Source organism: Sus scrofa, chromosome 13, assembly GCF_000003025.6.
Source record: "Sus scrofa isolate TJ Tabasco breed Duroc chromosome 13, Sscrofa11.1, whole genome shotgun sequence".
Taxonomy (NCBI): domain Eukaryota; kingdom Metazoa; phylum Chordata; class Mammalia; order Artiodactyla; family Suidae; genus Sus; species Sus scrofa.
The window spans coordinates 138,355,721-138,371,680 of NC_010455.5; the positions used below are offsets into that span (position 1 = coordinate 138,355,721).

The 15,960-nt window shown below is 41.4% G+C and overlaps 1 protein-coding gene across 3 annotated transcripts in view; it reads right to left on the bottom strand.

Annotated features, from left to right (window-relative positions):
* Positions 1–9,214, bottom strand: part of CASR (calcium sensing receptor) — an 85,150-nt gene extending 75,936 nt beyond the window's left edge. The window contains exon 1 of one of the 3 annotated variants that reach the window (XM_005654038.3): positions 8,991–9,214. The gene's annotated coding sequence lies outside the window, so the exon portion shown is untranslated. The other 2 variants (XM_021068447.1, XM_021068446.1) reach the window with 2 other exon arrangements.

The window sequence follows — 15,960 nt, forward strand, 5'->3', positions numbered from 1 at the left end:
GAAGAATAAATTTGGGCATAAGTTTTTAACCATATTTATGATGATTTCTTTAGGATAGAGTTCCAAAAATTAAAATCTTTGGTCAAGGGTGAAAGCAATTTTAAGGCAATTGTTTTCCAGACAGTCTGTTATGAAGGGAGCCATTTCATCACTTTACCAGCACTATCTTTTAAGTTTTAGCATTCCCCCCGCCTTTTTTTTTAATTTAAATTCACACATGCAGCATGTGCAAGTTCCCAGGCTAGGGGTTGAACTGGAGCTGCAGCTGGGCCTGCCACAGCCATTGCAACACCAGATCCAAGCCGCATCTGTGACCTATGGTAGCTTGTAGCAATACCGGATCCCTAACCCACTGAGTGAGGCCAGGAATCAAACCCACATCCTCACAGAGACAACGTAGGATCCTTAACCCACTGAGCCACAACAGGAACCTCAAGTCAGCATTCTTTTTTTGTCTTTTTAGGGCCACACATATGGAAGTTCCCAGGCTGGGGGTCAAGTTGGAGCTGTAGCTGTCGGCCTACACCACAGCCACAGCAACTCAGGAACTGAGCTATATTTGTGGCCTATACCACAGCTCACGGCAACACCGGATCCTTAAGCCACTGAGCAATGCCAGGGATCAAACCCAAGTCCTCATGGAAACTATTGGGGTTTCTTACCACCTAGCCATGACGGAAACTCCCAAGTCTTAGCATTCTTGATCTACAAACTGGTATATCATTAAAAAAAATTCTTATTTCTTTCATTAAGTTAAAACATTTTTTACTTGTTCACCAACCACATGCTTTTCCTCCTATGAGAAGTGATACATCTTTAACCCACTTTTTTGAAACCAAGGTTTTAAATTCTATGAGCTCTTTAGATATTGAAACTTTTTTTAAACATGTGGTATACTTGTTGCAATATATTTTCTATAACATTTTACCTTATTACTTTTTTCTTTCCTTTTTAAAATGATAGTTGATTTACAATGTTATACCAATTTCTGCTGTACAGAAAAGTGACCCAGTCATAATACATACACATTCTTTTTCTCATATCATCTTCCATCATATTCTGTCCCAAGAGATTGGATATAGTTCTCTGTGCTGTACAGTAGGACCTCATTGCTTATCCATTCTAAATGTAATAGTTTGCACCTACTAACCCCAAACTCCCCATCCATCCTACCCCGCCCCTTGGCAACAAGAAGTCTGTTCTCCATGTCTGTGAGTCTGTTTCTGTTCTGCAGATAGGTTCATTTGTGCCCTATTTTAGATTCCACATATAAGTGACATCATATGGTATTTGTCTTTCTCTTTTTGACTTACTTCAGTTAATATGAGAATTTCTAGTTGCACCCATGCTGCTGCAAATGGCATTATTTCATTTTTTTTATGGCTTGGTAGTATTCCATTGTATATATGTGCCACATCTTCCTAATTCATTCATCTGTTGATGGACATTTAGGTTGTTTCCACGTCTTGGCTATTGTGAATTGTGCTGCAATGAACATGTGGGTGTATGTGGTACTTGCTGCAATATTTTAATTTTTTTTCTTTTTATTTAATTATGACTTTTTATATATAAATATTTTATATATTAAACTTGTGTATTTTATACATAAGTATTTGTTTTAAATGTTTACTTAATAAAATCTGTCAGAATTTTCCTTCACAATTCTGTCACTTCTGCACTTTGAAAGAACTTCCTCATTCCCATAAAATACCCTCTGCTTTCCTCCGCAACCCCCAAAGCAGAAACTTTCCAAACTTCAAGTTTTAACTTGAAGTTACAATTTGAGTATATTTACAGTAAGAAGTTCATTTTCCAGAAAGATAAACAAGCTCTGTCTGTTCATTTTTTCAGACAAATATCCTTTAAGTTCCATGAAATCTGCAGAGGATTGAAAGACAGCCAGACAGTGGGAAGAGCACAGGGCTAGAAACAGGGTCAGGAGCATTAATCAGGTCTGTCATTTATAGTCAAGCTTTCTCTGGCAAGTCACTCTTCCTTTCAGTGCTCTGGTTTCCTCATCTGTAACATGGAGATGCTGACACCTATCCTGCCCACTCCCCTTATTTCTCTTGTGACATGTTCTGAGGATCAAAAGAGGTAATGGCAAAAGAACACTTTGTCAATCATTGACTGTTATACCAGCCTACGTATTAGACTTGTTCGTTCGGTCAGCTCCTCCATTGTACCAGGCACTATGCTGCATTCTGGCATAGTGTTCCAGTGTTAAATAAGACATGCTGTCTGTGCTCGATGACCTTGAACAAAGTATATTAGTTCATTTAAATCCCTTAACAATCAATTAAGTAGGTAATATTAATAATCACAATTTATAGATGAGGAAACCGGGCACAAAGAGATCAAACAACTTGGTCCAAGGTCACACAACAAGGAAGCTGTAGAGCTAGGACACAAGCCTAGGCAGTCCAGCTACAGAGCTCAGACTCTGAATCAACACTGTATTGCCTCGCCTAAGACAAGACTAAAAACTGGCTGACGACTTCACAGAGCCAAAGTTTATTTGGAAAATTTCCATTTTTAAGAGTGCAGAAAGAGAAAGCTACTTGGTCTCCTCACTACCTTCGTCTCATGATCTCTCAATAGGGCCACTGTGGGTCAGGGGCAAGCAGACCCGGATCCCCTCCTGAGGGTGCTCGTGATCTGGTCAACATGTGGTCTAAAGTTGTGGAAGAGAACCTCCGTCTGAGGGTTCCCCTCTCACTAGCTCTCTCAGCTCAGCTGGCATCCCCTCCTCTCCCTGGCCACCTTCTTCTGCAAGGGCTACCAAACTGGAGATCTGGGTACCATGGCTGATGTCTCCAAGTGAACAGTGACACCTTCATGCCTACCATGCAGTTGGAGATCAGCTGATGCTTGCTGAACTAAACTGAAGGCTTATGTCAAATTACAGAATATTTAGAGTGACTCTGGAGGATATCATCATTCTCTCAACCATCAGCTTCTATTACAAGGAAAAAAAAACTTTTTTCTTTTTCTCTAAGGACAAACAGCTCACAATTATTAGGGGGAACAATTACAAGTTCTTTGACCCTGCATCTTTCTTTCTACATGAAAAACAGTTTAAACAAGAAACATGCATGTTAGGAATTTCATCAACAAAAAAGCGTGGGTGAAAGAAGTCAAATAACTCCACTTTTCTACTTGCTAGTAATTTTGCTTGTGTGTATGTGAACGATTTGTTGAAAGACAAATATCTAAAATTAGCTTCCTCTCTGTAAGCATCATATTACCTTTGCCCTCATCATCACTGATAAGCATTCCCTGAGGATGGAGGAAAACAAGTTTCCACCCCCGTTCCTGGGGGTGGGGGTGGAGATCAATTTTAGATGAGAAATACATAAAAGCCAATTAATTCAGGTTACTTAACCTAAGAAATCTTCATTCTTCCTGCCTTTTTTTTTTTTTTTTTTTTTTTTTTAGGGATAAACCTCATAAATGAACTGGGGCAAAGGATACCAGCCGGGTAATCAGCTGCAATATGCCAAGTATTGTGTTAAGCACTGTCCATATACAGTTCATTTAAAGCTCACAATCACCCTTTGGAGGAAACATTACCTCAGTTTTATAGATATCAGAGGAATATCCACCAGTAAAAACTGAAGTTCACAGAGTTTAGTTCTGATTTCCAAGGTCACAAAGATGGAAAGTCCACTTTTAGCCAAACTCTAGACTGTCTGTGGTAGAGGCAGACAGTCCCCTCAATTCCACATTTTGCCACCTCATTCATTGGCCATGCCTAATTATAATGTCTGTTCATTTCTGTGGCTTCAAATAATTAGTTGTTCAAGCAACTGAACCCAACAGAACCACAATTCAATCAGCATTTTCCACGATCCAAATTTGGGGGAACAGGCATAAAGCTCCCAATAATTTTTCAGCAAATGTTATCATACACGTCTGGATTTTTTTCTCTTATGAATGGATGATATGGCTACCAAGACTACACTATATTATTTAGGGACCACCTAAATCCTCTAATTCTTAGTGGTTTTAATACAGGCACCTCAACCAGTGGTTTTTGGGTTGTAGGAGGACACTTGAAAAAAAAAGAAGGAAAAATTCAGTTATGCTAGTATCAAGCAAGAGTCAACCAAAAGTACTAGGCATGAGTGAGGGCTCTATGTGCCACTTTATGACGACGGCAAATGGACGAAGTATAATGTCATCCACCTTGAACAAAAAACCTCCCAAAAATGAGATACACCACCCCCCTACACACACACACACACACACACAGACAGAGAATGAATGAATGAACAAAATCTGCTATGGATGAACTAGACTGTCCTGATCCTATTTAATGTTATGAGATGGAAATTGTCAAGGGGTCTTCTGAATTAGAAAGACAGGTTTTTTTCGGTGCCAAACATTAAGTTTTCAGCATACAAGCACTTCCTAGACGTCTCTTCCCCAATCCTCCTTGATAACTGGCTTCCTTTTGTTTAACCTAAGAACAATTAGATGATATTACTAAAGGATGACAGACCAGAATCCCACCACCCACAACTAATGGATAATTGAGTTCTGTGGCATTTACCTTGCAAACATCTCAAGCGCTTATCTCCTTTTGTCCACAGCCATGGCCACTGTGGTTCAGGCCATCATCATGATTATCTGAATGGTTATAATCTCTTTAAAAGATTGCTTCACTCCAAACTTACCCCCAACCCCTTTAACCAGGCATCCATGTGCAGCCAGTATGACTGGTCTCTAAACAAAAATGCTCAGGAAGTCCCTCCTCTATGTAAAACCCTCCAGTGGCTCCTTTTGCCCTGGGATAAAAAGACGAAAATAATAGCTAACAAGTGGGTGCACAATCTGTGCCAGGTACGGCATGACAGCTCAGTCCTTGTAGCAACCTTGTGAGGGAGGTACGACCATCACTACCATTACTTAGTGAGACTAAGTAACTTGACCAAGGCCCCACAGCTAGAAAGGGGCAGAACCATGACTCATATCTGGGTCTGTTACCTCAGAGCACACACGTTAACCACCATACTATAGGTGTAATGGCATGCAGGTTCTCTGTGACCTGCCTGCTCACAACGTCAGCCCCATCTCTTAATGAGCCCCTCTTTCCTCCTTTATGCTCCAGCTTTGAGCCACTTGCATGTCATGGACCTTGACAGGCTGTTTCATGCCTGGTTTTGCTTGTTCTGGCACACGAATCCCTCTTCTAGAGTGCCCTCTCACCTTTGTCTGTCTTTCAAGATTCAGCTCAAGTGGGAACTCCTCCATGAGCCTTTTCTGGACTCCCCATGTCCTTTTCTGGTAGAAGTGACCATGCCCCTCCCTTTGTATCACTGTTCTCTCTTTATGCTTCCATCATAGAAACCACAATCCTTTCCTACCCTTACATAGATAAATATGGCTCCTCTTAGATGTCTATGAATCCTTAAATCCTGGGACTTCATCTTTCTAATCCACTTTATCCCAATTCCTAACAGATTGCTGGGCATGTTAAATGGGTACTGTCAATATTGTTGAATGAATAAAAACATTTGTTTGCACATAAAATATGGTGCTTGGTCAAAGCTCACCATGCCATTATGCTGTGAGACATATTACTTTTATTTTACAGCATCAATGCAATTAGTAAGTTTTTTTTTTCTTTATTTAAGGACTATATATTGAAACTTTGAAGAGGTATATGCAGCTTTAGGGTAACTAAAATGAGAGCAGTGGATAGGAGTGGAGAGAAGACCCTGTAGCCCACCTGTTACAACTGTTTTCACCTGGGAAAGTATTTAGTAACAATGAGATATCACCATACAAACCAAATTTGGTATAGGAATTATATACATATCTAGCCTTAGCTGGGTGGATATAGATGATTTACATTTGAAACACAATGCATACATTTTGTTGTGCACAAGAATAAAATCAATCTGAACATTTAATTTAAAAGCAAAAATAACAGCAGTGGAAAACCATGATCAACTTAGGGCAAAACAAATGATGCTGTGATAAAGCATCCTTCCCCCAAATTCCAGAAATGCCAACTTTACATCTGTACATATGTAGCCTGGCAAACACTACACAGTAGCCTGGTTTCTTCATTACTGGCCACCAAATGGTATTCCAAATTGATACATTCTGGTCACACCTTAAAGCCATATATATCTCTAACATTCCCACCTACCCATAAATCTCAGTTCAAGGGAAACATCCTTGAGAAAGCCTTCCCTGATCTCACAGTACAATCTATCTATCTATCTACCTATCTATCTATATCCTTTAAGATCTTTATTTCTTTCCCTTAGGAAGCTTATCTTAGTTTGTAATTACATAGTCAATTCTCCGTTATTTTGCTAATGGTCAATTCCCCAAAGCATCTGTAAACCCAAGAGATCAGAGACCTAGCCTGATTTTATCATTTTTCCCCCCAGTGACTGATACATAGCCAAGATTTCTATAAATATTTTGAAGGAATGATGAATGATTCCTTCACCTCTTACTCACGCATTGTCCTGTTCTAAGAATTATACATGATTCCTCATGAGACTCAAGCTGATACCCAATCCATTCCTCTTCATTGTTCCCCTTCATTAGAAAACAGGCTGAGTCCTTATTTTCTAATCCTTTTCCCTCCCATACCTCCATTCAAAAAGGTTCTTAGAAGTGGCCACTTCTAACCAACCTGAACTTCCTGACTTGTGTGGGATCCAGGTCAAGATCATGCAACATGAAATAATGAACTCAGCAAAGGAAAACATATAGTGACTGAAGGAGCTATTGGGTTATTTTAAAGCCTACACAACTCCTAAAAAACCTATTAATTCAGTAAAAATAATTTAAATCACTTTTTTTTCATCATACAGACAAAAGTGGGTTTATTTGCTGATTTTTTCCACTTCTCAGTATATTTTGGCTTTGCTTAGAGAAAGTCTTGGAAAGTAGTTGAATTGTGCTGATTGTTGGCAAGAAGTAAGCCAGCCACATGTGTGGCTCCTAGCCAAATTATCTGGGGGTTGTTCTTAAATAACAGGGCCATGGCTCCATGATTCTTCCCCTCTCAAGGGTCTTGGCCTGCTCCTCCTTCCTAATCTCTTGATCCCCTCCAACGTCCTACATCTTCCCCTCCCTTCTTGTCTATCACAAAGCTATGTCCCTGAGCTTCTTCACAAATATAAAACATTCACCCTCTGAGGTTCTTATGGATAAAAAAAAAAAAAAAAAAATCCTATGTGTCTTACTCTGCTGGTCCTGGGTGGAGGCAGCAAAGAGATTGGGAGGTGTGATCGTCAAAGATCTGCTTTCAGGAATAGAGACTAGTGAAAGGTTAATTTCTGGAAATCTAGAGCATTTGAGGACAATTCCTTCATTAATTTTCCTCAGTACCAGCCTCTACTTAAATTGCCTTTGGAAAGTCCAGTTTAAGAGAAAGAACAAGCAGTATAGAACTCGCCAGGGACTTTCCCCCAGGGCTGCTCCTTTCTTTGAATCTCTGGGACATTAAGGCAAGAAAAAGAGATGTCCCGTCTGGAGTGGCCTTCCTACCCCAAGGGCCAGCCCGGAGAAGGACTTTTGAAGACAGTAGGGGTGGTGCCCGTAAGGAACTCTGGAGATTAAGGGATGCGGATGCGGGCAGTAGCGGTGACGTCATTTTCTTTTGGTTCATTAAGCAGGAGGTGGGATAAAGAATCAAAAGGAGAGGACAGAAGAAGCAGGGTAGAAAAAGATATAGGTAAAAAAAAAAAAAAAAAAGGAGGTATAAATAGACAAACGCTATTACAGCAATTCCCTAGAGGATAAACTCGCATTATTTGACTTAAATCTATTGAAACTAATTTTAAAAACAATAAAAGACTCCATCAAATTGGTACTTCTTTTTTTCTCCCCAAAGAATACTGCAGCTGGTGACCAGATCTGGGAACTGACACCCTAGATTTGGTGTCACCGAGGCAAGGTCCCCAAGGCAGCTGGAGGGGACTCATGGCCCAAGAGTCTGGGTCCCTTCCACATGCATACACGCTAGAAAGGTCCCCGTTTCCAAGGAAAAGGAGTTCTTTCCGTCCGTGTCATGCCAGAAACACGGTGGAGGCACCAGACGCTATCCACAGCTGCGTCTTGTTGAGCACTCCCGTTCATCCGCGAGGGCAACCTGCTGCCCCTTGTGAGGGCTGTTAAGCCCGGGTCCTGTAAGTTCGGCTCCAACTTTGCCCTCGCTCCGCGCCCAGGGTTCCCAGGACCGAGCTGCTCTGGCGTGAGCCCTCGGCTTAGCCCCCAGCTCGCGGCCCCCAGCCCCGCCACTGCCCCTCCCCTACCTGGGCGCTTTTTGCCCGCCCTCCTCGCCGCCCTTCATCATACCTGGCGCCCCAGCCCGGGCTCCCTCACCCGGGGCAGCGCCGGCCCCTCAGCCGTGGGTCTTTCACGAGACGTGCTTAAGACAGCGCGCAGGGCCCGCTGCCTACGCCAAGGTCACGATCTTGGAGCGGCTGGTGGCCCTAGGGTCCGGCCACTGCAGCCCCCGCAGACCCTCTGCGCCGCAGCCGCCGCCCGGCCTGGGAGCCCCGCCCCCGTCACGCCCGCCCGCCCCCTCGGGGTCTCAGACTGCAGGGCCCAGCTCCCCTCTGAGCCGGCTCTCGGGCTGCTCTCTAACATCCACCCCCGGCAGCTCGGTCCCCTCACCGACTTCCCAGGATGAGGTGAGCTGATTCCCCTGGAGCCTGAGGCGGAGAGCCGCGCGTCGGGTCTGGTTCCCCGGGCGGCGGGCCCCGCACTCGGGTCCTCTCCTGTTCTTCTGGGGCCGCGCCGGGCTTTCCTGGACCCCAGATCCTGCTTCTGAGGTCGAAGAGACCCCCTCCCCACCTCCCTTCCCTCCTTTTCCTTGAAGATGGAAAGAGGCTTAAGAGGTTGGGGGCTTATGACTCCGCCAACAGTCTCTGTGCCAGGAGTGGGAAGCTTCTTTTCTGATAAAAGACCAGAGAGTCAAGGTAAAATAAATACAAATCGCGTATCAAAGTTCTTACTCATTCTGCAAGACTCAGGTCAAGCGCTGCTTACACCGCCAGACCTCCTTGTGCTTGCAAACGGCTCCCTTCTTCCACCTTCCTGTGAGAAAGGGCGCTTTGGTTCTTTCTGGTCAGAGGCAGACACCTGTTGCGTGTCATTTCCTCTGCCCAACCCGACTATGTGTTCCTTGAAGACCGCGACCCGGCCTGCCTGGCTCATTCTTGTCCCCAGCCTCTGGCATGGCACCTGCCACCTATCAAGGGCTCGAATATTTTAGGAATAAGTGGAAAATTAATTTCTTTTGTAGAAAGCCAGTTATTTCCTTTTAGCCTCAAATAACACCTACTCCTTTGGGTGAGCAATTTGCTGTCTATAAAGAGCTACAAAAGTTATTATCCTCTTTGATGCATTAATTCCATTCTTGGGGAAATTTCCAGAACAAAATAATACTCATGTGCAGATATTCGTAGCAGGATATTTTATTACAGAAAATAATAATTTAAAAAACAACGGAAAGCAAAGAAACAAAGCCAGACTGTCAACAATAGGAAATTGGTAAAAACAAATTATGGTAGGGTAACTTAATGAGATATTATACAATCATTATAATGACAATCATCAAGGCAGGAGGGCCTCAAAATGTTTTTACAACAAGGGGGGGTATCTATTTATTTATAAAGCAAAAAAAAAAAAAGATATAAAGCAACATGATGAAGTGTTTACAAAATAATATTAAGCCAAAAGAGTTAAAAAATTCATAGTTACCATGCTTAACAACATCAAATAAAAATGTAGATTTCTTCTCTGTAAAATGAAGGTAGCACCTACCTTCAGGAGTTCTTGGAGCATGAAATGAGATATTGGAGAAAGTGCCTGATACATAGTAGATACTCAGCAAAAGTTTCCATTTTCTTGCTCCAGAGAAACACATACTCACATCTAGAGTCTCACATACATCCTCATCCTAGCCCAGTTTTGCTGGTTTAACCTCCTTGCCTTCAAGCACCAGGTTAAAGTGAAGAGAATCTAGATAATAAGAATAAATGCCAAGTCCTCTCTCAGGCCTAAAGGATTTCAAGTTCGTACGTAGTGGGGGATTTGCATATAAAAACATCGTAGAGATTTTACTTGGCAACCAGCACAGCCTGGTCAGTGCCCAAAGGCTGAATTAATTCAGCCCCAAAACTGAATGATATTTCAATCTTAGTCTGAATTTATACTCTTTAATCATCAACTTACAACTGGAGCAAAATGTTCAAATGTCTTTAAGGAAACATCATGCTAAAGAGTTATTATTACTTCCATCTTAAAGATGAAGAAACCGAGGCTTACAGAGGTTAAGGTGCATAGGGTTGGGCAGCTAGACTGTGGCAGAACTGTACCTGAATCTGATCAGCTTGACCACAGCTAAGGTGCTTGATTACTTTGCCAGTGGGTCCCAGTGTGTGCATCTCCCACTAGAGGTATAAGCTGTGCTTTTGAGTGGTGCACAGACAGTGAAGTTAAATAACAGTGTATCACATGGTGAAGAAAGTTATGCTCTCTTCAGTTCTCTTGAACCTGTGAATGTCAAGAAAGAAGTATCATTTTTTGTGGTACTTTGATTTTACCTCTCTCTACACTTGCTAATCTCCTGTTGTAACAAAGAGAGAGCCTACATTAGGATCAGCATCTTTGCCAGGCAACTGCTCCTAAGTGGAATTTAACATCATCCCTTTCTCTTCCTTTTGATATTATTCCTTATACTATTAATTTCTGATTGGTCTAGATTTTTCTAATTGGTGTAGGTTTTTCACTAATTGGTGATGTAGTTTCCATTTAAGATAAAATGATTTGGCCAGGAAAACTGGGTAATTTGAAAGGAAGATATTAAGGAACTACTAGGACCAGTGATATTTAGGTATGGGGGAAAAGGGGGAAATGTGGAGATGGTACACTGATGCCTGACATTTGGGAGATACTGCTGTATAGTCTGTAATGATCAGTGGATGCAAGGTATGATGAGGCGAGTTTCAGTTCAAAATGAATGAGAACTTTCTGACAACCAAAGCTGTCTAGGAAGATGTGAAAGGGCTGTCCTGGGGGTGTTAACCACATTCCCCTCATGCTAGGGGTTGAAGAGGAGATCAGATGCCTGTTTGTCATGAATGATGCCATGGGAAATCAAACAGCAGATGGGCTAGAATGGTTATAGTTCCTGCCAACCAGCAGAACCTGCGATTTTTAAAAGCAGAGCTTCCCAGGGAACTGGCCACTGGAGAATCTGGATATTGGAGTAAGTTACATTAACTCCCCTTGATGATAAAATCTGAAGAAGCGTTCCAAGTGAGCTTTGAGCAATAGCAGCACCACTGTGACAATTATGTGATTTATGGAGCACTTGAGAATGTTAGGGTGTTTGTTTACAATTTATTCATTTACTCTCTAATTACATTTTCTTCTTAATAACCTCTATTCAAAACCCTTGCCAAGGGCTACGAGGACGGGGCTGCTCCTTTCTTCCACACATCAGCATCTCCCAGCCCCAGGCTTTTGTGGTGTCTGCTCACCCCAAAGCAGCTGCTCCTGCTCTTCATTTAAACCCATTTTGACCAGTATATAAAAACATAGGTGGTGGAAAAGGTAAACAGCAATTTCAAAAGTTATTTCCATGTAGGAAGTTTGCTTTGCAACCATTTAGCCTAAAATTTATGATGTACAGAACCATGTTCTGACTTCGTTAAAGTTCTAGAATATGTGGCACATGCGATATCTTAGAGGTCACCTGGGTCCATTGCCTCAAAGGGTAGAAATCCTTTGAGGAGCTTATTTGACAACTAAGCTGGAGGGAGAAGAGCATCCAGATGGTCCCATGAAGGAGTAACTGCCTTCACTCAGATAACTGCATCAAGGGAAGGCTCATTCAATTGTCAGGCAGCTGTTTGGGTTAGAAAGCTCTTTCCTGAGGTTTTCGAGATGCATGTTTCCCTCACACTCCTGTCCAATCCATCTGCAAGTCTTGCTTGCTCTTATATCTAAATATATCCAGAATCAACTTCTTTTTCCACCTCCACCAACACTGGTTCATCTAAGCCGGCATTATCTTACTCTTAGAAAACCTCCTAACTTGTCCTATGTCACCCTTGCCAAGATCACTATAGTCTATTCACACAGCAACTGGTCTGATCCATTTAAAACAACTTTGATATGTCATTTCTCTGCCCAGAACCCTGTCTGTAAGAGCTTCCTATCTCAGAGTAAAACCTAGTAATATCCTTGGCCCATGGAGGCCAGCATTATCTGACCCCTGGCTATTTTTCTTATATTCTCTCCTATAATCTTTCTTTGGCTCCACACACTGATTCCCTTGGGTTCCCTTGCTGTTTTGTTTTTGTTTGGTTGGTTTTTTTTTCTTTTCAGGCTGTACCCATGGCATATGGAAGTTCCCAGGCTAGGGGTCGAATTGGAGCTGCAGCTGCCAGCCTCCACCACAGCCACAGCAATGCAGGATCCAAGCCACATCTACGACCCACACCATAGCTCACAGCAGTGCTGGATCCTTAACCCACTGAGCGGGGCCAGGGATGGAACCTGCATCCTCATGGATACTGGTCAGGTTCGTAGCCCCACCGAGCCACAACTCCTTGTTGCTGGTTTTTGAAGTGCCCAGCATATCCTGCCTTGGAGTCTTTGTGATTACTTTTCTCAGTCTGGAACACTCTTGTGCCTCACTTCTTTTGCTGTTTATTCTAAGTGTTAGCTTTTCAGAGAGGCCTTCTTTTGGGATTCCTATCCTCTAATAGCATAGCCTCTCTTTCACCCCTCCCATCATTCTTTCTTTATCCTGCTTTAGTGTTTTTTAAGTGTATTATCAATTTTCTGGTGGGTTGAGAGCAGTAAATTTGGGGTGGGTGTGATGGGGTCACAGAGAGATTTGAGCAAATCACAGCACAGAAAACACTAAACATGAATATTAAATACTCTGTTCTTTACAAACACTTCAGGATTCTAGCTACTGTGAGTTTCTTGTTGTCTGTCTTTCCTCCTGGGTCCCTAGGCTCCTGTTTCATTACTGTGAGGTTTTCTCATACTGTCACATGTAGCTCAAGTCCCTTTTTTTACTCTGACCCCTCTCACGATACTCTTAAAAATAGGGTCTTTTTAGTTCATTTTTGTTTTAATTAACTAATTTTATTGGAGTGTAACATGTTTAGAAAAAAGTGCAATTTGACCAGCGCTCACACCCTTTTCCATTCCATAAAATCCCTAGAGAGTAACCACTATCCTGACTTTTAACGCCACGGATTTTTTAATATTTATGTTAATGGAACCATTCAGTAAATACAATTTTATGCCTAGCTTCTTTCTCCCAACAATTTGTGAGACTCAGCCATACTGTGCAATAGTTCGTTGCTATTCATTGTTGGTTATTGTTCCATTGTGTGACCATGCCACAATTTATTGATTGCTTTTATTACTATTGGTGGGCATTTGAATTGCTTCCAGTTTTGAGACATTATGAATAATGCTGCCATGAACATTCCTGTGTATGTCTCTTGGTGTACATGTGCTTGCATTTCTGTTAGGCAATATATAGGAGTAGCATTACTTGGTTAAAAGTTATGCATACGTATAGCCCTAGAAGATATTGCCAAAGAATTTTCCCATAGTGGTCATACCAGTATAAATGAAAGTTCTTATTTATCTCCTGTGTGTTTAAACTGATATCTTATTGCAGTTTTTTTTTTGTATTTCCTTAATGACCAGTGAAGTTGAGTATTTTTTCATATGTTTATAGGCTATTTAGATATTCTCTTTAATGAAGTGTCTGTCTATGTCTCCCTTCCCTTTCTCACTTTAAAAATTGGACTATTGCTCTTTTTCCTTAGCAATATATTTTTTTTCTAATATTTTGAGCTTATATTGTAGGCTTGTTGACAATTATTGGTGTTGACAATCTTTTCCCAATACTGTGGTTTGCCTTTTCAGTTATTTTTAAATTGATGTGTAGGCGATTTACAATATTATGTTAGTTTCAGGTGTACAACCTCTTCACTCTCTTAATAGTGCCTTTTCATGAAGAGAAGGTCTTATTTTTATTTATTTATTTATTTTTTAAGGCCACACTTGCGGCATATGGAAGTTCCCAGGCTAGGGGTCCAATCGGAGCTACAACTACTGGCCTGTGCCACAGCCACAGCAACGCGAGATCTGAACTGAGTCTGCAACCTACATCACAGCTCATGCCAACACCAGATCCTTAACCCACTGAGTGAGGCCAGGGAGTTCCCATTGTGGCTCAGTGGTAAGAAACTCAACTAGTATCCATTTTTTTCCCCAAAGAATGTCCAGTTGGCTTGGAACAATTTATTGAAAAGATCAACTTTCCCATACTGTTCTGTGTGTCACTATTGCATTCAAATACCCACATATGTGTGGGTCTGTTTATGAATTCAGTTGTCTCTGATTGCCTATTATCTATTCTTTTGCCAAAATACTACACTATGTTATTTATAGTAAGCTGTGAAATCTGGTACAGTACGTTCTCCAACTTAATGGCTACTCTTGAACCTTTGCATTTCCATGTGTATTTTTATTTTTAAAATTTTATTTATTATTTATTATTAAAGTTGATTTACAATGTTTTGCAATTTCTGTTGTACAGCACAGTGACGCAGTTATATTTGAACCTTTTCTTGTTTCCTGCAGTAGGCTTGTATTACTATAAACTTCCCTCTTAGAATTGCTTTTGCTGCATCCCATAGGTTTTGGAGTGTCATATCTTTGTTGTCATTTGCTTCTAAGTATTTTTTAATTTCCTCTTTGGTTTCTTCAGTGATCCATTGGTTGTTTAACAGCATGTTGTTTAGTCTCCACATGTTTGTGTTTTTTTTTTTGCAGTTTTTTTCTTGTTGTTGATTTCCAGTTGTATAGTGCTGTGGTCGGAAAAGATGCTTGATATTTCAATTTTCTTAAAGTTACTGAGGCTTGCTTTGTGGCCAGAATGTGATCAATCCTAGAGAATGTTCCATGTGCACTTGAAAAGAATGTGTATTCTTCTGCTTTTGGATGGAATGTCCTATAAATATCTATTGAGTCCATCTGATCTAATGCTTCATTTAGGGCCTGTGTTACCTTGTTGATTTTGTGTCTGGATGATCTGTCCATTGCTGTCAGTGGGGTGTTAAAGTCCCCCAATATTATTGTGTTATTGTTAATTTCTCCTTTTAAGGTTATTAGCAGTTGCTATATTGAGGGGATCCTATGTTGGGTGCAAATATACTTACAATTGTTATATCTTCTTCTTGGATTGATCCTTTGATCATTATGTAATGTCCTTCCTTCTCTCTTATATTCTTTAAGTTCTATTTTGTCTGATATGAGTATTTCTACTCCAGCTTTCTTTTGATTCTTGTTTGCATGGAATATTTTCTTCCATCCTCTCACTTTCCATTTGTATGTGTCCCTAGAAGTGAAGTGGGTCTCTTGAAGACAGCATATATGTGGATCTTGTTTTCATATCCGTTCAGCCAGTCTATGTCTTTTGGTTGGGGCATTTAGTCCATTTACATTTAAGGTAATTATCAATATGTATGTTCTTATTGCCATTTTATTAGCTGTTTTGGATTTTTTTTTTTTTTGTCTTTTTGCCTTTTCTAGGGCCACTCCAGCGGCATATGGAGGTTCCCAGCCTAGGAGTTGAATCAGAGCTGTAACCACCAGCCTACACCAGAGCCACAGTAATGTGGGATCCAAGCTGCATCTGTGACCTACACCACAGCTCATGGCAACGCCAGATCCTTAACCCACTGAACAAGGCTAGGGATCAAACCCATAACCTCATGTTTCCTACTCGGATTTGTTAACCACTGAGCCATGACGGGAACTCCTGTAAAGCTTTTGATTTCTCCTTCAACTCTGAGTGAGAGCCTTGCTGAGTAAAGTAATTTTGGTTGGGGTTTTCTCCTTTCATCATGTTAAGTATATTGTGCCACTCCCTTCTGACCT